Genomic DNA, 24,911 nt, shown 5'->3' with positions numbered 1-24,911 from the left:
TGCTCATTAATTACCCACTTATCTCGTGCCACGTTGCCCAGACAAAATACGGTAATTTTGGCCCTAACAGAGGTCACTTATTTGAAAGAAGCCCTAAGTTCTTATGTACAATGGCCTAACAACCTTATCATTATTGTCATCCCCGAGGTATCTATACGCAGACATTAATTATTACTTGTTCCTTAAATATATTAGGGTATGAATATTAACATATCGTAAGTACTTTAATCTTTACATTTGCAAAAGTTAAGCAAAGCCATGGCGGCAGCTAAAGCAATTACTACTTTGTCAATGGACAAAGTCACCGAAAGGACTATGTCTTCCCCCAAAAACAAAACAACATGACATATAATATATGCCAGCTATGAAAGTTGTTGCAGTCAAGTCTACTTATGATTCTTATTATGAATCGTGTGAATATAAGAAAAAAATGAAAACTACTTCGCTGAAGGCTTTGCACAACCTGGCTGTAAAGAAGTCACCTAGAGGGGATGTAATCATGCTTAACATTGAAGAGGAAATTATGGGTGCAGTTGATATAGCAGTACTGGACCCGAAGCAACTGATGGAATTTGTCGACCTTGACAATTTAGATGTTGTTCACATTTTGATTTGGATGAAGTAAGTTTTATTAATAAAACTATTTAGTCATTTCCATTTACGAATAATAATGTTTGTTTAAATTATCAATTACAATAACATTCTTCGTTGCATGTGGCGTAATAGGTACCTGAATGATCAGTTTGCTGAGTGGAAGGTCCCAATTCACGCCTACGGATTCTTAAGTCCTGAGGCTGTAACACCCCTGATTTTCGGCTAAATTAAAACTTACTTTTACATACAAAACTGACCGAAATACAGAGATATTATAATTAATATACAAAGTCTCTATTACAAAATCTCTTTTATATAAATGAAAATAAAATGGAACAAATCTTTTACAAAGTCTTTAATTAAAAACTTGACTTGAAAATCCATTTGAACCGCAGCGGAAAGACCTGAAAATAAAATCAGAAGACAAAAAGGAACTACCCCATGACGAGTAGCCCAGAAGGGAGAAAACACGTCAGCCGGAAAGCTGAGTAACAGATAATATCTCAATATAAGCAGAATAGTTTTTGGTCATGGCGTGAAAACACAGACATGTAAAAATAAAAATAAACAGAGAGAATAATAAAAAAAAAACACTCCCCTCTACTAATCTCAACTTCTCAAGCTCTCGAACCTACTCCGTCTTATTTCCATAATAGAATATACTCTCTCAACCCAACAATTAATCAAATCTCTACTCACTACTTCGTCACACTCATTACTCTCTCTTGTAATATAATACTCCAAAAGTAACAAAGTATCGCATTCTCATCATCTAACCTAAGACTAGGACAAGGGGTGAGTATATCAATTTCAAACTCAAATAACTCAATAACCATGGTCACTCTGGACCGTAAACAAAACTCGGCTCAAAGGCCCCATAACTCATAACTCAATACCAGTAACCAATTTGCATCTCAATTTCAATATCGATATTGTCAAATATTTCATTAAAGGAACTGCTCAACACTTAAAGTACAAGACTTTAAGCTACTCACCCACGAGTCAAGGTCAAAAGATTCGACAATTAAAAAACGACATCAAACCATAGTCCAATGTAATATAAACACAATTATTTCAACAATAACCCTCGTCTCAAATGCATATCAGTATTCGATCGCAAAACTCACATTCATACTCTTACAAATGCTATGCCAATACGTCATCCTCCTGATCACCTTTTAAAAATATGAAACTACTGCATTAAACCTTCTAATTTCACCAATACATTAAATAAAACCAACTTATATCAGACTTGAAGTGCACTGCTACCATTGAATTCGAAAATAGATATTATGCGACTAAACTCATATTGATCAATACATAGTAAATTCAAATAACCAAAGCCCCAATACCTCACGAATAATAACAAATAATAATAATAATTATCATCATAATAAAACAAACTCCACACATAAGCTTCAAATATTAATAGCAATCAACACGTAATTCATACAACCTCGAACAATAATAATAATATTAGGATCGGTAGAATCGTGTTACCTTATATTAAGAATTTATCCGAATAATCGTGCTAGTGTCGACTTGAATGTAAAAAATAATAAAGAAGGTACCAGCCATAGCCATAGGAATATAGGATGAGAAATCAAATTATTGAAGTCCATCGCATGGTTTGATGGAATAATACGTATATCTTGACAAGCTTTATTATAGGATTAGAGTAGATCATTGGCTTAGAGAAAAACAATAAAGGGATGCCGTAAAGAAAACGCAGTGAAGGGCAACATGATAGAAAAGAAGACGGATATATATATAGAGTGATTAATATAACTAGGGTTAATTATGGTGAGACAGAGGGAGTAGTTTGGTATGGGTTTAGAAACTTTAATGGAATCGAGAAATCGAGAAAGGTAATAAAAGACTATCATTAAATTAATAAATTTTAAAAATAAATATGAAATAACAAATATAAAATACTCATTATATAAGGAGTATTACAAAGGCGTTCTCTGTGTACAGAATTTCATACGAAGAACAAATCAATAATATCGCTCGTCGGTTAATGTCGACCAAAAAACTATGGCTTGCCCCCTATAATGAGAATATGTATGTATAGTACGTGATTATTGTAATGAATCACGGTTCTATAAATTTATTATTAACATGCTTACATGCGTGTAAATGAACTAACAGTTCAATGTCCCAAATTTAATAGGAAGCATTGGGTGCTACTGGCAATCCAAGTGGAAACAAAAACAGTGTACTGGATTGACTCTCGCGAAGGCAAACGCTCTGACAGTTGTGTAAGGATGATAACTGAGTAAGTTTACAACCTTCAATAATATCATTTGTTATTGTATGACTTGAGCCATATATATGCAAATAATAATGGCATGTGTGTATATTTATGAATTAGTGTTTTTGAAGCAAAAAAAAGATTATGTCCACTTGGGAAATATGAAAGCAAGAATGTTCCCAATTTCATCACGCCATTAGTAAGTGTATTCTTAATAATTACTCGTATCATTTAATTTATGTTTATGTGAGAGGTTTATTATCTAATTCAGCTGATTTGTGTGTGATTTATATAATACTCTCTTAAAGCACCAGACGACAAACAATGTGCCTTTTACGTTTGTCAGTGCATGTGGGAGGTTATCAACGGAAAACTTTCTACCATTCCGATATGGGTTAGTGTGATTTAAAAACTATTTCAGACGTAAATTGAGTTCAATTTTGTATACTTCCATGTATTATATCTATTTTGATTATGTATATTTTGAATTGTAGTTTCCACTAATACTCAACAAAGCCCCAGAATATTCGCCAGAGGACAACACCCAGTTGAGAAATATGTGGGCCAGTTATATTGTTTCATTAGCGGGGTTTCAATAGTTTGGTCATGCTTTATGAACGTGTGTGTATATATAGAGCCATTGTGTATTGGCTTCTTTTATTTTTCCGAGGAAGTTGTGTTTTGGCTTTTGATCATCCTGTAAACTGGGTTTAATTGATCACGGGATGTAATATTTTGATGCAGGATTGAATTTTTGCAGTGCACATCTGCTGGAATACTATTTTTCAGCAGCAGCTGCTACAGACGATGCTGAAAAAATAGCATTTCAGCAGCTGCTAGAACAAGCTAAAATAATTTTTTTAAAAACAATAATTAAAAACGATAACGTTTAAAAACAACCCGTTGCAAACAATTATTTACAACGATTTTATTTAGATATATAACCGTTGACATCTTTTCCCTCCCATTCAAACCGCCAAAAAAAAAAAAAAAGATAACTAACGATAACCGTTGTCGAGTTCAAAACTTTTACAACGGTTTATTTAAGCAGAACCGTTGTCAAAGTTTCATCAATAAAAATAGATAACGGTTACATACCGTTGTCAACAGATAAATATAACAACGGTTTTACATGCAATAAAGCCGTTGTTAAATTTTGACATTCAATTAAATAAGATAACGAAATGAACCGTTATCATATATAATATTTAACAACGGTTTTGGAACGATAAGACGTTGTCAATAGTAAACTACGACAACGGATTTGAAACGGTTATTAAGATTTAATAACAGTTTCTTAAAAGATTTTATAACGGTTCTTGATGTTATATAACGGTCGCGTGTTTTTTGTACAACCGTGGTATATATTTAACAACCGTCGTTGCAATAACGGTCCCGTGTTTCTATTTAAAAACGGTAATTGCATTACTTGACCGTTATTAAAGGTCTTATTTGTCGTAGTGAACCGCCTTCATCCTCCATTACCAATTTCCGTTTTACAACCACCAGAACTGTACCGTCATCACCAAGCTACCCCCAGATTTGCACTCGTCCCCGGCAACGACGCCATTTTGATAGAAGGGATGTCGCACCCTCTGCATCAAACCTAATTTATAAAGCTCATTACCTAACTAATGTAGTAGGGTAAGAAGGTCCTCCTTTTTAGTATCACAAATTCTCATTGAAGACATGACATATCCGTCACAAGCTGAAGACGGATACCATTTTACCTCACAATGTACCCACTTTTTCTCTCTCTACAACACTATTCATGTGGTCCCCCTTTCTCCACTAACCCATTTTGTTACCATTTTATCTCACAAAATATCCGTCACAAATGGTAACCCGTCACAAGAGAGACTAATTGTTTTAGTATAGATTAAAAATCGATTTAGTTAATTAATGGGGTCCAAGATTTGTTCTTTATGTAATCTTGTAAATCTAGTTCCTTTATCCAAGTTTGGTATGAAATTCTCTCTTCGTCTTTATTTGTGCTATTTATTTCCAAGTTATCATCTTTATAATATTTAGTATTTAATTAGTTCAAGTTTTAATCTTTCTTGTCTTAATTATTTTGATTATTACTTTATTATTAGTGGATAGATTAATTAGTTTAATTCTTATCATGATTAGTGAGTAGATTAGTAGTTAGGGGATGTGGTTAGTGTAGAAAAGTTAGAGTCTTTGATTTGGTTAATTGATTAAATGTTGTTTGGTTTGATTATTTTTTATTATTAGCCTTGTGACACTAATGACGATTAGTGGAATTAATTAAGCCGACGTGAGACATTTGGGTTTTAATTGGTTTAACTACTTGCCTATGATTGTTAAGTTAATCTCACAAAAATGAATTAATGTGTTGATCGGGAATTTAATTAGTAATTCGATAGAGTGCTAATTTGAGACCCTAATCAACAATAATTAGCTTACTTGGCTAACTGATGATATGGTTGCCCTTTTTAGACCGAGACTTGAGTTCACGAACCCCCACAACCCCTAACTCCTTAATTTGTTATTTATATTTACTTTTATTCTTGCTTGTTTATTATTATCTTTATTAGTTTACTTGCTCTTAGATTATTCAAATCTCTAACCTTTGATTGATTAGACTAAACCAAATGAAAACCAATGCACGATTCTAACCATCTCTGTGGATCGACCTACTTATTCTACTACATTCATTAGTTTGGTATTGAGTTATAAATTTGGTTTGATGACAATCTAAAAATATGAAGTAAAAATGGAAAATAGAGAAACATAAAAAAAAAAAAAAATTCTTTTAAGTATTTTATTTAAAGAAATTTTGACCTTAAAAAAGTAAAAAATCAATCGATTATATAAATGAAAATATATCAACTATGCTTTTTTTTCATATATCCATCTTATACATAAAATAATATATTGTAATTTCAACAAAAAAAATATAATATTTTTTGTGTATATATTATCTCCTTTAAAAACCATGCAATTACATGGGATCTAAACTACTAAAAAATTAAACATTCTCAAATATTTTCCCTCTAACCAAAGTTGGCTTGTGTGAGTGGTAAGGGTTCTTATCTCTTAAACAAGTGGTCAGGGGTTCGAGTCTTAACTCTTGCGAATGAATTATTAGTTTATTCATTAATAGAACGATTATTAGTTTAGAAAATGATTTGACACATACTATTAGCTTGTGACAAAAAAAATTCAATAAAATAATTGGAAAACGTTTATAAAATGAAATCATTATTTTGAAGGTAATTTTTTATTTATTAATATACACATTATTTCATAATTTTACTCAATCTCTTTAATTAATTTTCTATTTCATTTTGTTTGTTTCATATTAAAAAATAATGCGGTGAATACTAAAAATAAATAAAGTGTTGTTTTAAAATCTATAAATAATACCCTAAAAATACTCATTGTATATACCAGTGCATGCATTGCGTGTAGACCTGGAAAAACCAACGCGGCCTGATTGACCTGGCCCAAAAAGGTTGATTTGAAACCCAAAATTGACCTGAACTACAACTCCCGAATGTTACCCAAAACCTGAATTGACCCGTCCAGACCCGAACATGACCTGCCCTTTATTGACCTGAAATTGACCGGATCTGAATCCACTGAACCCGAAAATTACCCGACAAAACAGAAGTATAATTAAACCAATAGCCTTAAAATGACTAATTTAAAATCATATTTATATTATTTATATTAAAATAAAGAATCAATCGCCAAAACTAAACTAAAAATAGGTAATAATACTAGTCAGACTTTTTTCTCTCTTAATCATTGACCCGAAAATGACCCTAACCCGAAATAATTATCCCACTTGACCGTAACTGATCGGACCAACATATCAAAATAGATGTGAAACCCGAAATGACCCGACCCGACCCAAATTAACCCGAAAATGTGATGCACAAAAACTAACCCGATCCGAACTGGCCCAACCCTACCCAACTAACCCGTTTGCGAGGTCTAAATTTACGCAAGCTGTAATCGTTTTATAATATTTTATCGCTTTATTTAAATAATTTTAGTTTTGAAATCTAATTTTTCATAAAAATATATATTTTTAGTTATATAATAATAATAATGATAATAATTTCCGACTCAAGTTATAGTAGACTTGAGACGTGTTTTCTAGCGAAAATCGACTCAATTTAGGTGTTTTAGGCCTAAATTGACTAATGGACCTCCCTCTTATCTCTATCTTTCCACCAATAATTGGAGATAACCTTTTCCTCTCATTTTTGCACAAAATTTCAGCAACACTCATCCATGGTACCACCTCCATTGAAACAACCTTCTTTTCTTCACTAAAACCTTCAAAACTTGCTCATTTCTTAACCAAATCGACTCATTTTCGCGAATCATTCTTCCTTATTCCGTCATCCGCATTTCTATGTAAAAAAAACTCCATCTTTACACGAGCTACCTGCTGGACGTCCCATTTTTGTACTCGAAAATGGTTACTAATGCTTGTTTTCGATGTATAGGTGTAAACTTGGACAACTCGGAAGAAGATAGCTTTGTTGTGGACGATTCACTCGAAGATTGAATAGCTAAGAAGGTAACGGTTATAGGTTACTCGACATTATATTGAATTTATGTGTGTTTATGTGGTTGCCTACTCTTTTATTGAATAAAGTTTGCATTTTTACTTGTTTTGCACCATTGTGAATGAGACTTTTTATACAAGATTTACATGGTTAATTTGTGTAAAGTTTGTCTTTAACTTCCTTATGAAATGGGTGAATGAATGTGGTAATTTAAATGGGTGAATACCGTCTTTTATATGCTTTAATCTTCGTCTTAAGACGGTATAAAAATATGTCCAAAACCGTTACTATGGCTGTAACCAACCATGTTTGAGCTCGAATTTTGTGTTGTTCTTATTGTCGATTTGAGCTAATTTGTTAACATCTACCTTGTATGCATATACATGAATGAAGTGGTCGTTTGTTTGAGTGAAATCCATCTTGTATCATGCTTAAATTTCCGTCTTAAAACGGTCGCACAAACACCATGAAAACTGTGATTTTGGGGGTTGTGTAGCCGTGTTTGTAGCTACTGTTTTGGACCGCCTTTCTTGCTGATTTGAACCAAATTTTCAGTTTCCGTCTCATGTGTATATCCATGTATGTATTGGGTTTTTCATGCTTAAAAATCCGTCTTATTTTGGTCTTAAACCAGGCCATTTTCAGCGGGTATGCACCGTCTGTTTGGGCCTGTTTTGGGCAGTTTGTTGGCGCTGTTTTGGGACGGAATTTGGGTGGTTGATGGTGCTTTTTAAGGGTGGTGTGAATGGTGGTTGAGGGCAGTCGAGTGGTTGTCATATGGGGGCTGTTCACGGCCTGCCTTTGGCGGTCTGCTTGCAGCCTGTTTTGGCAGGTTGCCTTGGTCTGTTTTTGGCGGTTTAACAGGTGGTTATGGGCTGTGTGGGGATGGTATAAATGGTGGTTGTGGGCAGTCGAAAGGGTGGTTGTGTGGGGCTGTCCACAGCCTGCAATGGGCCTGTGTCGGTGGTCGTTTGCAGCCTGTTTAGGTGGTCGTTCACGGCCAGTTTTGGGGCCTATTTTGGGCGGTCTGTGTGGTCTGTTATGGTGGTGTTTTTGGGCTGCTTCGCTGGGCATGAATGGAGGGTACGGTGGGCAAGTGAAGTGGGTGCCGTGGATGGGCAAGGGAGGTTGCAACCGAGGCCAAAGCAAGCCTATGCACACGGTGGCTACTCGTGTGGCTGCTTTCACACGAGTGATTGCTTGTGCACGGCTTGGCCAAGCCTTGGACACGACTTTCCTAGCTCGCACATGGTTCCATGAGCTTTCTCCCAATCTTCTTCGTTCCTTGCTCATGTCATTGTATGCCTCATATATTTTTGGTTGCCTATAAATTATAATGTATGCTTAAGAATAATTCACTTATGTTCATTTACGTTCCACCTCATGTCTCTCCTAATGTAAATAATTCATGTCTCATTTGCTATATTTGTTCAAGTGTCACATATGAATGAAATGAAATGCTTATCCATATTATACAAGTGCGGATCGACCTAGCACATTTAATTAAGGCTAATGCTTACTCCTTTTCATGTGTTTATCACATTTCAAGTATAAATAACTCATTTTAACTAGCTACTCGAGTTGAGTTGTATTGTTGTGAAAATATCAAAATGCTATGCCTTCTTATTTGACTTATCTTTACGCCTTACTTCCGCCGTTCTGCCAAGTGTTGATTAACTCATGATCTTTCCGCCTCTTTCGTGCCGTTCTGCCGAATTTGGGGTACTCGACTTCCGTTCTGTCGATCGAGTCTTGGATGTGAAACGTGTATCGCTTGTCGAATTGGGTAAAGTACCTCCCGAGAATCTGGCCATATTTAGACTAGTACCGTATATATTATCGTCGTCTTACCAGGAAAAATTGAGTCTTACAGATGTAAATGTCTAGCTTGGTTATGGTCATTGGCATATGTCTTTCTACACGAGAGTTTACGTCTTATGTGGTTGAATGTAAGAGCCTTGGTCCTATCGGACACTAGAGGCGGGATGCAAGCTTTCTAGTTCCGATATTATCGCCGGGATTAATGCTCCTATCCGTTCTCATAGTGAGATGCAAGTCATGAGTGCGCAAGTGACGTTAATAGCCACGTCCCGTGCAATGTTTGTTAGAAGATTTCCAAAGTAATGGCTATGGTTTTCTTCTATATGTGTATTGCGATTATTGACTACTCGTTTATCTATCTCACATGACTTAAGTAATATTATTTTTTAATTTGGATAGTTGCCTATGTCACTGATATTGGGATCTGTCGTCGTTTCCCATTCAAAAACAATTTATAAAGAACCCAAATTAAGTAGTATAATTAGGGTGTCGAACACAAAGATGGCGGGGGTTAGATACTTGGTTTGTTTAAGTCTTTAGTTTAGTCTAATAAATGAAAGAGGTCTGATTAATTGTAAACTAAGATGCAAATAAGGTATAAAATTAAACTAAATGAAATTGTAGTAGAACAATATGAGAAAAACTAGAGCTTTCAGGTTCACTCGGGTTATTGGGCATGAAACAAGGCAAATATGGGAAATAGGTGATTCAAATAGTCAAGGAATTATGCCTAATGGCTTAGGACACCTAGAATTCATTAACCCACTTTCATGTGATTAACTAAATCTCGTCACACACATACACAAGGATCATCCAATAGTCTACACACCAAGATTGTTCTTCCACTAGTATAGACACCAAGATAACCAAACATGTGAGGAAAATACTCAAACTTTCATAGGAGCAATTCTACAAACACTTCATGTACATGAAAGTGACAACCATTAAAACACCCAAATCCTTATAATTCTAACCCAAAATCATACCCACTATAGACCCGAGATCCCCCTAAGCCCTAGATGAGAACTACTCACACATGTTTAGCAATGAAAATCCAATAATAAGATGGAACAAAATACAACCAAACATGGTGAACATGGTAAAGTTTACTACTTTGGATGAATAATAATTAAACAACATAAAAAATTTAAACAAATGAAAATAAGATGTAAACAAGAGAGAAATTGTACCAACAAAGATGAAAGTAACAAGCTTGGATAATAATGGAAGATGAATTTCTTCTTGTCTTCCTAATACAACCCAAAAGACTAAATGTATACTATTGAGAAATGAAGAACTTAGATAAACTAGAGAGCAATTACATTAATTTTGAAGTAAAGATTACAATATGAGTAGAGGAAAATTAAAGGGAGAAAATAAAATTAGGGTTCTACAAAATATTGAGAGGAAAATAATAGAGAGACTAATTTCTAATCTAATAATGGTAGTGTCTAATGTAAGGTATCCAAATTTCATTCTAATATTCTCTTTATATACTACTCCTACTAAACAACAACAACAAGAATTAATTGGATTTTGAGGCGGTTGAGAGATCGGCTGACGGCTGGCCGACCGAGAGCCACATTGAGAATTGTTGCGGGTTGGGAGCCGGTGAGGCGGCTCAGAGCGTGATGGTTTCTATTCCAATTAACTCGGTTTCGATCCCGAGTTCATGCTTGATGATGGCGGCTGCGAGATGGGTTGCTGCTGCGGGTGATAATGGTTGATGGTGTGAATGGTGGAGTTGATTGGTGATGATTGTAAATGCGGTTGTGGTTGAGTTGTAGTTGGATTGTTGAGTTGGGCTCGAAGATCGGTGCTGCGACGGAGCTCAGGTGAGGTGAGTATGGCGGGTTAAGGCGATTTCGGATTCGAAACCGAGTTAAAGGTCATCAATAAAAAGCATTTCTCATTCTGCTCAAGTTGAGATTGGAAGAAGGTTGATTATTGATGATGGGGTGAACGAATGATGAGGATTGAATTTGGTGTTGGTGAATGGAGATGCGGGTTTCGAAGTGGTGGTGATTTCTGGTTTGAACGGTGATGGGTGAATGAATTGACGTGGATTGATGATGTCGATGTGGGTTGAAGACGGTTGTTAATGGTGATGGTGATTGTGAATCGTGAAGATGATGATTGTGAAAGTAAATGGTGATGAGGAGATGCAGGGTGTTGGTCAGGTGGTTGAATGATGATGGTGATGAGTGGAGAACGGTGATGGAGGTGGAGTATGTTGATGGTGAGAGATGATGAAGGTGAAATGAAGATGAAGATGTAGGCAGGGCACGAGTTTGACTTTGGCAAAGTCAGAAGTCAAACTTTGACTTTTGATTTAATGACGTTTTCCAAGTCCCAATTCTCAATTTAATTTCGTCTCAGCCCGTCTCGTTCACTTGTTCTCTTTTATTCACGAACCCGTTCCCTACAAAATCAAATAACACAAAAGCAAAGCATTATTTATATAACATTTATAATAAAACTAATACATTAATAAATATATATATTTATTCGCGATATATGAAATCGAATTATTAAATACTAATATTATTACAATCCGACCAACTATTGAATATGACTAAGACGGCTAATTATTGTAAATTAGTGATTAAATGAGCTATTAAACAAGTAAGCACACAAAATCGAGTCGGAATAAGCTATAAATGCGGGGCAAAATATAACCAAAATACGACTCATCAAATCTCCCCACACTCGAACCTTACTCGTCCTCGAGTAAGCTCATTTAAACTAAACCGAGACCCTTAATATAAAAGACTAGCTAAACTAATAATATCCAATGAGAGGCAATTAACGGGCCTTCTCTGTCCCTTCAAGTCACACCGAAACACAATGAGTTATGCATTTCGATACAAGGCAAGTAGGGGGTTGCGGAAAATTTAGACACATCTAACATTTAAGCACGTAATCAATCATAAGATGCATCAATAAAAAAGTCAACCGCTTTCCTCATCTAAGCGGAGGGTTTGCTTTGAACAATTAAAGGTTTTGGTCGGGAGATACCATCTCATAGTCTTGGCGGGTGTCAATGCCCTAGTGGTGGCTCAAACAACCTCAATATGACAACCAAATGCCTAGGAAACAAATTCAAAGGGGGGAAAGGGGAGAAGCAAAGCCTAAACTTCAAGATTTACACGACACACACAAGATTCGACCAAATTGACCCATGACTAAGGGGACCTAGACTACCGAATTCCTCACGGTTTTCACTAGTATCTCATTTTCATTTTAGAACGGGTGATTTATGTGCCAAAAAGTAACCAAAATCACTCAACTACTCGACTCGTGAGACATGCCGGCAATCTAACATGAAATCCTCTCCTACCAGACCATTTATGAGGAAAAACATGCATAGAGAAAAACAAGGGTTGTAACGGGGCTAAGGAGTAGGACGAAACGGGATTGTTGTAAGCAACATTTGGATATGTGAGGTTCAAATCAAGAATGGTCAACACATCACTTCCCACTTCTTTTTGCAACATATGAGACACGTCTTCAAAATACATCCACGTACAACACAAATTTTCCAAATATATGTCACGAATTTCAGTTTGGGGCACTTTTAAGACGGAGTTTTAAGGCTAATTTTGAGGTGAAAATCAGAAAAATCAACTTCCCACATGATATATACAACATACATTACTCAAATTTCATCCTTCAACATGTAAAAGACAACCAAAAATCAATTTAATTTCTCAAACCCTAGAAAATTCGGTCACCATTATATGCAATTTCTACTTGAGTTTTGTATTAATAACAACAATAATCATAAAAGGGAAGCACTTAGATCATATTACAACAATTACAAGCAAATTTCCTCACATATAAATTGAATTTTCAGATTTTTCCATCATCCTAATTGTTTCTAATTGATGAAAAATATTAAAATAGGAAGAAAATTCATACCTTGACCAAATAGGAAGTAAAAGAACAATTATAAGCAAAGGAAATCACCAAATAAATCACCACAATCACAAGATTTGAGAGCAAGATGAGAGATATGAAGGTATTAGGGTTTATGAATGAATTAGAAATAAGGAAAGATGGATGAAAAGAGAGTATAAGAATCCCGCAATTATCCGAGTACTGTAGCTTACTCGATCGAGTGTCTCGAGTACTCGATCGAGTGCCCTCTACTCGATCGAGTAGGCGCTATTTGATCAAGTATTCGTAGGAAATTCCTACTTCCTCGACGTCATAGCTTCCTAACTAGATCGAGTGAGGTCTACTCGGTCTAGTAAGCACTCACACTCGGTCAAGTAAGGTTGGGTACACGGTCGGAATAACGAGGTTAACTGAAGGTTCCTGCAAAACAACAGCACGTGTCGATTCCAAACCGAGTTCGGAATTCGTCACCGGTTATCATATTCATTCACATTATACCATTACTACTCAATTGTACCACACCGGTTTCACCAACTAGGATTCATATCTTATTATTCTATAACAAATTTGACACAACCTTGTTTAGCACACGATTAAATCATTCACGTATACACTTATCGCATCCTTTCATATCTAAACCTTTGTCTATAACATCGCTAACAACTTATAACCATATTACTCTAAACACATATTTAGCACTAAATTTCCAGGTATCATCCAAGTCTTCTTAGCAATGTAACTATGCTTTAGCACAAACAACTAGTCTACTCAATTTAATCACGTCACATGCGGAAGCTTTCAATTATTCCTATATTACATGCATCCATTACTATTTGATAATTCTCATTACAATTCTATAACTCTTTTAATTACCATCACTAGCACTATTATAAGACTTATAAATCCGTATAGAAACTACCATTACTAACAACATACAGTCATTACCACATTCCATATCGCATCATACGTTTCTACTTTTTTTCACATACTTCCATTGTATAAAACCTTTCACGTTCCTCATTATCACCACACACACACATATTAGTTCCATCAAAACTTTACCATATATGTTTCTAACATAACTATTATGCACATGCTAACTTCGACAGAGACTCAACCACAATCCCTACCAACATAATCACCATACACATTAAGCACATATTTGCCGACTCCACATTCTCATACCCAGTGACTGGCTTAAGCACAATGGGGCCATGATTTTGAAATGAGGGCGCCTACTCACCCAAAATCTAGCATCAGCTGGGGCTCCCAACATACATACACCAGGTTCATTTTATTAGACTCACTACATTCATTAGGTTCATTTGTTACAGGTTCCAAAATCGTCGCTCTGATACCACTTTGTGACACCCCCATATACCGAGGAGCCTTAACTAGACCTTCCTTAGCATATAAGGGAATCACTATCTCAGTTGCCCGAGGTAAGTAATCATCAAAAGTCGATGAAAGAACAATTAAGGTTATTTTACAAGTGTTACAACCAACTACTAAAGAAAGATACAACTCATCATCTATTCACTACTTCCTGTCATAACTCGTGAAGACTCATCCCAGGCCAGAACTCCAGCTAGCATCCAAGACAACACCTGCTAAGACGGACTGCTCACCATAAGGGATCACAGCAGACACAACAAAACCAACAAAACAGCCACACAAGGTCAGTAACTGAGGCAAGACACAACAATCAACCGTCACAACATACAAACACAAGCAAACACACACAGTCACGCCCACTCCAATAAATCTCCGTCACCGACTGTCCACTGGACCAGCCCTGCCAGTGGGGGACCGCAGCCGTATCCACCAAACCCCCGCTCATCATACCGAGCCATAACCCTGTCCCATTAATGTGCACATCCCCCTCGTGGCGGGTTCCACAGAGGGTGAAACTAGGGCGTTAAGCCACTCCCGCAAGTGACTCCACTCAGCCGAGGACGCACCTCGAGAACCACAGACAATCAGTCACAAACAGCTGTATCACAACAACGACAACCACAATGACAACAACAACAACCACTGCAATGACAACAACAATCAATAATAACAACCGACACTCTAACAACCAACAGAGACTGAGTAGGCGAACCTACCTTTAACCAAAAGCAGCGATTCCTCGATCAACCATACGACATCAACCAAGCAAGCAATCCCTATACAAACACTATACAAGCCTATTACTACCAATACAACCCTACAAGGAACAACAAAGACAAAGATGATGACGACGACATACCTACGCATCTCACAACGGCGTTAAGACCGCTACCCGACTCAAGCAACGCATCCCTAAGGCACTAACATCCTCAAAGGCTCCCATGGAAGGTATTTGGTGAAGGGAAAGGAGGGAGGCGACCTATAGATCTGAAGGAAGGAGGCGGAAATGATTTGCGGTTTTAACAAAACACGATAATAAACCCTCGCTGAAAAGACACTACTCGATCGAGTAACCAACTTACTCGATCGAGTGTCCCCTACTCGATCAAGTACCCAACCTACTCGATCGAGTAGCCTCTACTCTATCGAGTACCACTGACTTCTAAAGGCAATCAAGGCACAAGGTAATTCCGGCACGCATCATTAAGGGCTATTGCCTACCCCCAAAGGTCAGTCAACGTTGGTCAACGGGTCCCTAAAAGGACGGATATTACAATAACAGATCCGAAAGCTTTTGGGACAAATCTTTCCGGCTCTTGCTAGTCACCTTCTCCAATATAGCCTTGATTTGGCGGATAGAAACCTCCACTTGCCCACTAGTTTGAGAGTGGTAGGCAAGGGCGGTTTTTTGCCGCACTCCATATGACTCAAGTAGAGCTTTGAAGGTGCTCTTTCGGAAGTGTGATCCACCATCACTTATGACCACTCTCGGGGTCCCGAACCTTGGAAAAATTGTTCCTTTGAAAAGTTTTATGACAACCTTGCTATCATTGGTGGGAGAGGCTACCGCTTCAATCCATTTGGACACGTAGTCCACCGCCACAATATGTATTCATTACCACACGTGTTGGGAAACGGTCCCATAAAGTCTATGCCCCAACAATCAAAGAGCTCAATCTCCAATATGTTGGTTAGGGGCATCTCATTCCGCTTTCCAATATTCCCAACCCTTTGGCATGCATCACACGATTTCACCAAGTAATGGATGTCCTTAAACATGGAGGTCCAATAAAATCCACCTTGGAGGATCTTGGCAATGGTTCGTGAGGTAGCCAAGTGTCCCCCATAAGCGGAATTGTGAACCCGGTCAACAATCTCCAACCCCTCCTCTCTAGAAACACATCTCTGGAACATTCCATCCCCACACTTGCGAAAAAAGTGTGATCGGAGTAAACCACCACCTTAGAGCCAACTAGATATTGCCGGAACTTTTCAATGGCATGCACAATGGCCAACATCTCCTTTTCGGTCGTTAAATAGTTACATTGCGTTTGGTCAACGGTCTTGCTAGTGTAGTAGATGACATGATATTTCTTGTCAACTACTTGGCCTAATACCGCGCCCACCGCAAAATCTGACGCATCGCACATGATCTCGAAAGGGAGATACCAATCCGGTGCCCGAATTATTGGAGCCGTAACCAATGCTTCCTTCAACCTATTGAAAGACTCAAGACAAGGTGCATCAAATATAAAAGGAACATCCTTGAGGAGTAATGAAGTCAATGGCATTGCTATTTTTGAAAAGTCCTTAATGAAACGCCTATAGAATCCGGCGTGGCCTAGAAAACTTCTCACTCCCTTCACATTGGAAGGAGGTGACAAGTTCTCTATCACGGCAACCTTAGCACCATCGACTTCAATACCCCTTCCAGAGATAACGTGATCGAGTACAACCCCCTCCTCTACTATAAAATGGCATTTTTTCCAATTTAGGACAAGGTTGTGCTCCTCACATCTCTTCAGCACATTTATCAAGTTGACAAGACCATGATCAAAGGAGTCTCCATGGACACTAAAGTCGTCCATGAAGACTTCCATGCTTTTCTCAAGAAAGTCTGTCCATGGAGACTTCCATGCTTTTCTCAAGAAAGTCCGAAAAGATGGCCATCATGCACATTTGAAAGGTGCCAGGTGCATTACACAACCCGAATGACATTCTACGATATGGATAAACACCTATGGGACATGTGAAAGTTGTTTTCTCTTGGTCCTCCGTGTGAATGGGGATTTGGAAGAACCCAGAGTAACCATCTAGAAAGCAATAATACGCATGCCCCGTAAGTCTCTCGAGCATTTGGTCTATAAAGGGGATTAGGAAATGGTCTTTAAGGGCGGCGGCATTAAGTTTCCTATAGTCGATACACATTCGCCATCCTGTCACCGGTCTAGTAGGTAGGTGAGTCCCGTCTTCTTGCTCAACCATGGTCACCCCTCCCTTTTTGGGTACCACGTGAACCGGACTCACCCACTTGCTATCCGTTATTTGATAGATAATCCCGGCCTCAAGTAATTTCAAAACTTCATTTTTAACAACCTCGGCCATTTTAGGGTTTATCCTCTTAAAACCATCAACCTTTGGTTGACTCCCCTCCTCTAAGACAATTCTATGCATACACAAACTCGGGCTTAGTCCCTTGATGTCATAAATGCTATACCCAAGTGAGATTCTATGAGTTCTCAAAATTTTTAAAAGTTTCATTTCTTGTGACTCACTTAGGTTAGCATTTATGATCACGGGGTAAGTCTCCCCCTCACCAAGGAAAGCATACTTGAGTGAGGGAGGTAAATGTTTGAGTTGTACCTTTGGAGGGAGGAGGCCCTCCACCTTCTTCAAAAGCTCTTCGTCCACATCATGATCTTCTTTCATTGCTTCATCATGTAATGATAGTTGGAAGACCTCTTCCATTTCCGCTTCTTCTTGAGCTATCTCATGAACTATTTCATCAATCACTTCAATAGTGCTTTCCCTTTCAACTTTGGGTCCTTTCATCAAATGAGGGAGGTTAAACTCGACATTGTCGCCTTCAATCCGGAAGGTTAGCCGCCCATTCTTCACATCAATAAGCACACCTCCGGTAGCCAAAAATGGCCTACCGAGGATAATGGGAGTATGGCTATCCTCCGGGATGTCAAGCACAACAAAATCGGCCGGGATTAAAAGCTTTCCAACTTTGATGGGTACATCCTCAAGCACTTCTAAAGGGCGCTTACCAGACCTATCCGCCAATGGGAGGGTCATGGTAGTAGGAGCAAGATTATGAATGCCAATTTTCCTTACAACTTGTAGAGGTATGACACTCACACTTGCCCCAAGGTCACAAAGAGCTCTAGAAATGGGAACACCACCAACCACACATGGAATTGAAAAGTTTCCCGGATCACCAAGTTTTGGGGGCATTTTGTTAAGGATATGGGCACTACATGCCTCTTCCATTGCCACAATTTCTTGGTCACCCAAGACTCTTTTATTAGTTAAAATGTCTTTTAGAAATTTTGTGTAGGTTGGCATGTTCAAGATTACTTCGGTAACGGGTAGGGTTACCTCAAGTTTCTCAAGCATGTCACAAAACTTGGCATACTTGAAGTTTTCCCTACTCTTTATTGCTCTTGAGGGGTAAGGAATATGAGAAACAAGTTGAGAATCGGAAAGTACCTTTGGAGGATTCGAATTCTTTGTTACCTTTTTGGTGTGTTGCAAAGGCATTTCTTCGATAACTTCTTCCTCATAAGGAAGGTCCTCCACATATCCATCAACATCCTTTTCCACTTGAATTCCCCCACTTGAAGACTCTTCACAAGCTTTCTTCCCCTTCTTGGCTTCGCTCATTCTAGCCGACGGTGTCATGGGTGGGCTTTCCTTTCCACCATTCATTTCCATCCTCTTTCTCTTGGGATCCGCATCAACTTCTACCTCAAGATCTTTGTAGGGGTCCTCAAGCTCTACACCGCTCCTCAAAACCACCATATGAGCATGATGGCTATTTGAAGCGTACTTGGAACTTTGTCCTTGGGCTAATAGACCACCGGGTGGCCTTTGAGAGTTAGCCAAAGCATGAGAGGCCATACTTGATTTCATTTCCCTCATATCTTTAAGGAAAGTAGCCCTTAAGTTTGCTTGTACTTGTTGGCTTGCCTTTATGAAATTAGCCATGTATTGGCTATGTTGTACTTGTATGTTCTTCACCATCTTTAAAAGTTCATTTTGGGAGGGTTCACCTTGGGATTCTTGATAAGGTTGGTTGGCTATGGGTAAAGGGAACCCATAGTCATTCCGAGTGTTGGGACCTTGGTTGTTGTTTTGCCCCCCTTGAAAATTACCTCTAGGACCATTGTTGTTGAAGTTTGGCCCTTGACCTTGATCTTGAAACCCTTGAGCATACCCTTGCCCAAATCCTTGATTAGATTGATTCACTTGGTTCCCTTGATAGAAACTTTGGTTGTTTTGATTGCTTCCAAAATCTTGGTACCCTTGAGGTTGGTTCCCAAAGTTTTGGTTTTGATTGTTGTTGGGCCATTGGTTTTGATTTTCGGGGTTATTTATTTGGTTTGAGTATCCACCCCTTGGTTGAGAAAATCCGGGTGGATTATTTGGGGCTTGGGGTTGAAGATGTTGTGGGTTTGAACATTGGTACTCTTGTAGCTAAAATTTGGGTGGTTCCTCAAACTCGGATGGTAGAAGTTGGTGTTTGGGTTGTAGACATTGGGATTGTTGTAGGGTGGTCTTGGTGGTCTTGTATTGTTGTTATAGATTTGAAAGGCATTAACATCTTGGACATTCTCCTCATACCCCCCATTGTAGTTGTTGGCACACATGTCAAAAGTGTGGCCACTTCCCTCACATAGCTCACAAGGTGAAACTTGAGCTACCTCTTCCATGGGTGGACCACGTGAGGTGGTGGCTTGATGAACTTGGTTCCTTTGCAATTTCTCAAGTTTCTTGGTGAGAAGATCAAGCTTAGCATTTGTCTCGGCATTTGAACTAGAAGAGTTCTCTTTAGGGTATTTGCTATTTCTCCTAAGCATATTTCCCCTTGATCCATAATTGGCTTCCGAGTCCACCATCTTCTTAATTAGTGCCGTCCCTTCCTCATCACCCAAATGGTCAAATCCCCCTCCCGCGGAGGCATTCACCATTTCTTTAGTTCTAGGCAACAAGGTTTGGAAGAAGGTTTGGGTGATATACCAATCCGGAATCCCGTGATGAGGACAACAAGTGATAAGGTCTTGATATCTATCCCATGCTTCACCCAAGGATTCCCCATCTTCTTGTTGGAAAGTGTGGATTTCATTTCGAAGCATGGCGGTCTTGGATGACGGATAGTACTTGGCCATGAACGCCTTGGCTAAAGCGTCTCATGTTGTGAATGTATCCGGAGGGTGAATATTCAACCACCGGTCCGCCTTACCCGTCAAAGAGAATGCGAACAACATCATTCTTAGAGTGTCTTCGGATACCCCGTTCTTCTTCATCATTGAGACCTTTCTCTTGAACTTTCGTAGGTGAGCATGAGCATCTTCTTCAATATGTCCCCCGAACAAGTCTTTTTCAATCAACCCCACTTGGGCGGGGTGCATCTCAAAGTTGTTGGGAGCCAAAGAGCCAAAATTAATAGGGTTACAAGAATCATTATGGTTAGGGCGATTGTGGTCACGTAGAGTCATTGGAGGTATTTGAGGGGGTGGTGATTGAGGTGGAGTTGGAATTTGAAAATTGTGAAATGGGTTTTCTATTAGGGTCTCAATTGTGTTGTTTGGTTGAAGTGGGGTTGTGGTGTCAATGATTGGTAGGGTGTGTGGGTTTGGTTGGTCTATGTTTGCTTGAGGAAGGTTTCGAACTCTATCAAGGGTCTTTGTCCTCAAGGTCCTAAAAAGCCTCTCGGGGTTGGAATTGAAGAGTAGAGCTTGATGGTTCCTCCTAGTCATGCACTCGCAAACCGTTAGTCTCCTAGTGTCTTTACACACTAGGGGAGGGCAAGAAATCACATACTCTACAATGAAGCACACAACTACTAAAATAAACTAACAAGTGAGACAAAACTAAAGCTAAGACTCTTAATAAACTAAATATAACCTAACGCTATCCCCGACAACGGCGCCATTTTGATATTGGGATTTGTCGTCATTTCCCAATCAAAAACAATTTATAAAGAACCCAAATTAAGTAGTATAATTAGGGTGCCGAACACAAAGATGGCGGGGGTTAGATACTTGGTTTGTTTAAATCTTTAGTTTAGTCTAATAAATGAAGGAGGTTTGATTAATTGTAAACTAAGATGCAAATAAGGTATAAAATTAAACTAAATAAAATTGTAGTTGAACAATATGAGAAAGACTAGAGCTTTTGGGTTCACTCGGGTTATTGGGCATGAAACAAGGCAAATATAGGAAATAGGTGATTCAAATAGTCAAGGAATTATGCCTAATGTCTTACGACACCTAGAATTCATTAACCCACTTTCATGTGATTAACTAAATCTCGTCACACACATACACAAGGATCATCCAATAGTCTACACACCAAGATTGTTCATCCACTAGTATAGACACCAAGATAACCAAACATGTGAGGAAAATACTCAAATTTTCATAGGAGCAATTCTACAAACACTTCATGTGCATGAAAGTGACAACCATTAAAACACCCAAATCCTTATAATTCTAACCCAAAAATTTACCCACTATAGACCCGAGAGCCCCCTAAGCCCTAGATGGGAACTACTCACACATGTTTAGCAATGAAAATCCAACAATAAGATGGAACAAAACACAACCAAACATGGTGAACATGGTAAATTTTACTACTTTGGATGAATAATAATTAAACAACATAAGAAATGTAAACAAATGAAAATAAGATGTAAACAAGAGAGAAATTGTACCAACAAAGATGAAAGTAACAAGCTTGGATAATAATGGAAGATGAATTTCTTCTTGTCTTCCAAATAAAACCCAAAAGACTAAATGTATACTATTGAGAAATGAAGAACTTGGATAAACTAGAGAGCAATTACATTAATTTTGAAGTAAAGATTACAATTTGAGTAGAGGAAAATTAAAGGGAGAAAATAAAATTAGGGTTCTACAAAATATTGAGAGGAAAATAATAGAGAGACTAATTTCTAATCTAATAATGGTAGTGTCTAATGTAAGGTGTCCAAATTTCATTCTAATATTCTCTTTATATACTACTCCTAATAATAATAATAATAATAATAGTAATAATAACAATAACAATAACAATAACAATAACAATAACAATAACAATAACAATAATAATAAAAAAAAAACTCTCATCTAACCTCCATACTACACGACACTTTAGACTCAACACAAAGACAAAAGGGATTGTTTTATCTCAAAAGAAGACAAAAGAAAAAGGGGCAAAAGGCAATCACGAAACACGCAAAACGGGGTGCCCGACCGGTCCACCGGCCGACGGTTGTGCACTGGCTAGAGATCTCCTGTAAGATTGAGGTTGAATTAATTGGATTTTGAGGCGGTTGAGAGATCGGCTGACGGCTGGCTGGCCGAGAGCCATCTTGAGAATTGTTGCGGGTTGGGAGCCTGTGAGGCGGCTCAGAGCGTGATGGTTTCTATTCCAATTAACTCGGTTTCGATCCCGAGTTCATGCTTGATGATGGCGGCTGCTAGATGGGTTGCTGCTGCGGGTGATGGTGGTTGATGGTGTGAATGGTGGAGTTGATTGGTGATGATGGTAAATGCGGTTATGGTTGAGTTGGGCTCGAAGATCGGTGCTGCGACGGAGCTCAGGTGAGGTGAGTATGGTGGGTTAAGGCGGTTTCGGTTTTGAAACCGAGTTAAAGGTCATCAATAAAAAGCATTTCTCATTCTGCTAAGTCGAGATTGGAAGAAGGTTGATTATTGATGATGGGGTGAACGAATGGCGAGGATTGAATTTTGTGTTGGTGAATGGAGATGCGGGTTTCGAAGTGATGGTGATTTCTGGTTTGAACGGTGATGGGTGAATGAATTGACGTGGATTGATGATGTCGATGTGGGTTGAAGACGGTTGTTAATGGTGATAGTGATTGTGAATCGTGAAGATGATGATGGTGAAATTAATGGTGATGAGGAGATGCAGGGTGTTGGTCAGGTGGTTGAATGATGATGGTGATGAGTGGAGAACGATGATGGAGGTGGAGTATGTTGATGGTGAGAGATGATGAAGGTGAAATGAAGACGAAGATGTAGGTAGGGCACGAGTTTGACTTTGGCAAAGTCAGAAGTCAAACTTTGACTTTTGATTTAATGACGTATTCCAAGTCCCAATTCTCGATTTAATTCCGTCTCAACCCGTCTCGTTCACTTGTTCTCTTTTATTCACGAACCCGTTTCCTACAAAATCAAATAACACAAAAGTAAAGCATTATTTATATAACATTTATAATAAAACTAATACATTAATAAATATATATATTTATTCGCGATATATAAAATCGAATTATTAAATACTAATATTATTACAATCCGACCAATGATTGAATATGACTAAGACGGCTAATTATTGTAAATTAGTGATTAAATGAGCTATTAAATAATTAAGCACACAAACTCGAGTCGGAATAAGCTTTAAATGCGGGGCAAAATATCCAAAATACGACTCATCAGTCACATTTCATTGGAATTTGTGCTTGTGATTAACTAACCGTATCTATGTTCTTTCCTTTACTTCACTTATTTAAATATGCCTATGACATGCTCATTTGCTATTCTATCTTGCTTTCTCTCATTATTCTAACATGAATGATCCCATGCTTATTAGTTCAAGTGAATTGTATCCCGTATTTATTATGCCTTGCCTTGTTTGAGTTCTTTGGTATGTTCATTTTGATATAATGTGTCTGGGAGAACATTGAGTTACTCCCCACTGACTGTGACATTCATTTTTCATGAATGACAGGTATTAGTTGGTGCATTTATGGGGTGAAGACATGTGTGAGATAACGAGTACTTTGACCGTTGGATTTTTGTCTATCATTATGCTTAGACTCACCTTTCAGACTTGTTGTTCGTGAGATATCTTTTTCCCCTACTTTGCTAGACTTGGTTTGTAATAACCTAAGTTTGCTTAACATTGCACTTGTTTCATTTTATTAGTGACTCCCGCATGTTAAACCTTATCTAGTAAATAAAATCTTTAAAAAATTCATAATCCACTTAAATTTATTAGTATATTTTCCGCGTTATCGCGGGGTGTCACACGAGCTAGGTCTAAACTAATATCCTAACAACTGACTCATTTATTATGAGAAAATATTAGCTAAATTTTGATGTCGTAATGTCTTGCTGGCGATCTACGTAGTTAATTTGCAAATGGTTAGCTAGATGGTAGATTAGCCATATGTCCAAGACCCAGCACTTCCCACGGCTCCCAATACAAGGTATTAAGATTTGATAAATAAGATTGAAAAACAACCGATGATTGATTTTAGGTTCCCGAGTCATGAGAACATTAGAAGATGTAGCATTTAGACATATGAATTGGGTCACGATCAAAGATATAATACCATCAATAGTAGCCATCCACCCTTAGGAAATTTAGACAATCCGGTTATCGGAATTTCAAGCCACCTACCAACACTTTCAACGCTAATACACAACGGTTTGTGGTTAATAACTGTAGTAATTGAGGCGGAAATAACATCCACCTTAACCGTGGTGTAGAATTGTACAAGGTCGGCAATGAAGACCCCTACCACAATAGTGAAGATGATTTTCCCATTTTGGGCATAAATCGCTTCCTTAAAAAACTTAAAAGAGGGTGAAGAGTCATACAAATCTAAATCATAACGTCTACCGGATTGACAGTTGTAA

General features: G+C 38.0%; 2 long non-coding RNA genes and 1 other non-coding gene across 5 annotated transcripts; 2 read left to right on the top strand and 1 right to left on the bottom strand.

Moving 5' to 3' along the window:
* Positions 1-817: 817 nt before the first annotated feature.
* Positions 818-2,391, bottom strand: LOC141621813 (uncharacterized). The gene is made up of 2 exons (XR_012532694.1): positions 2,095-2,391; positions 818-1,028 (listed from the first exon to the last, which is right to left on the bottom strand). It is a non-coding gene; the product is annotated as an uncharacterized LOC141621813 (long non-coding RNA).
* A 4,580-nt stretch (positions 2,392-6,971) lies between these two features.
* On the top strand, positions 6,972-24,193 carry LOC141616764 (uncharacterized). 3 transcript variants are annotated; one of them, XR_012531041.1, is made up of 3 exons: positions 7,017-7,243; positions 7,336-7,409; positions 23,998-24,193. It is a non-coding gene; the product is annotated as an uncharacterized LOC141616764 (long non-coding RNA). The 3 variants fall into 3 exon arrangements; XR_012531042.1 differs by lacking the exon at positions 23,998-24,193 and adding an exon at positions 8,033-8,823; XR_012531040.1 differs by having other exon boundaries at positions 6,972-7,409.
* Positions 20,269-20,375, top strand: LOC141624744 (small nucleolar RNA R71). The gene has a single exon (XR_012534549.1). It is a non-coding gene; the product is annotated as a small nucleolar RNA R71 (small nucleolar RNA).
* Positions 24,194-24,911: the final 718 nt, after the last annotated feature.

The sequence above is a fragment of the Silene latifolia genome, chromosome X (genome assembly GCF_048544455.1).
Source record: "Silene latifolia isolate original U9 population chromosome X, ASM4854445v1, whole genome shotgun sequence".
NCBI classification, from domain to species: Eukaryota; Viridiplantae; Streptophyta; class Magnoliopsida; order Caryophyllales; family Caryophyllaceae; genus Silene; species Silene latifolia.
This window is presented reverse-complemented; position numbering and strand designations above follow the sequence as displayed.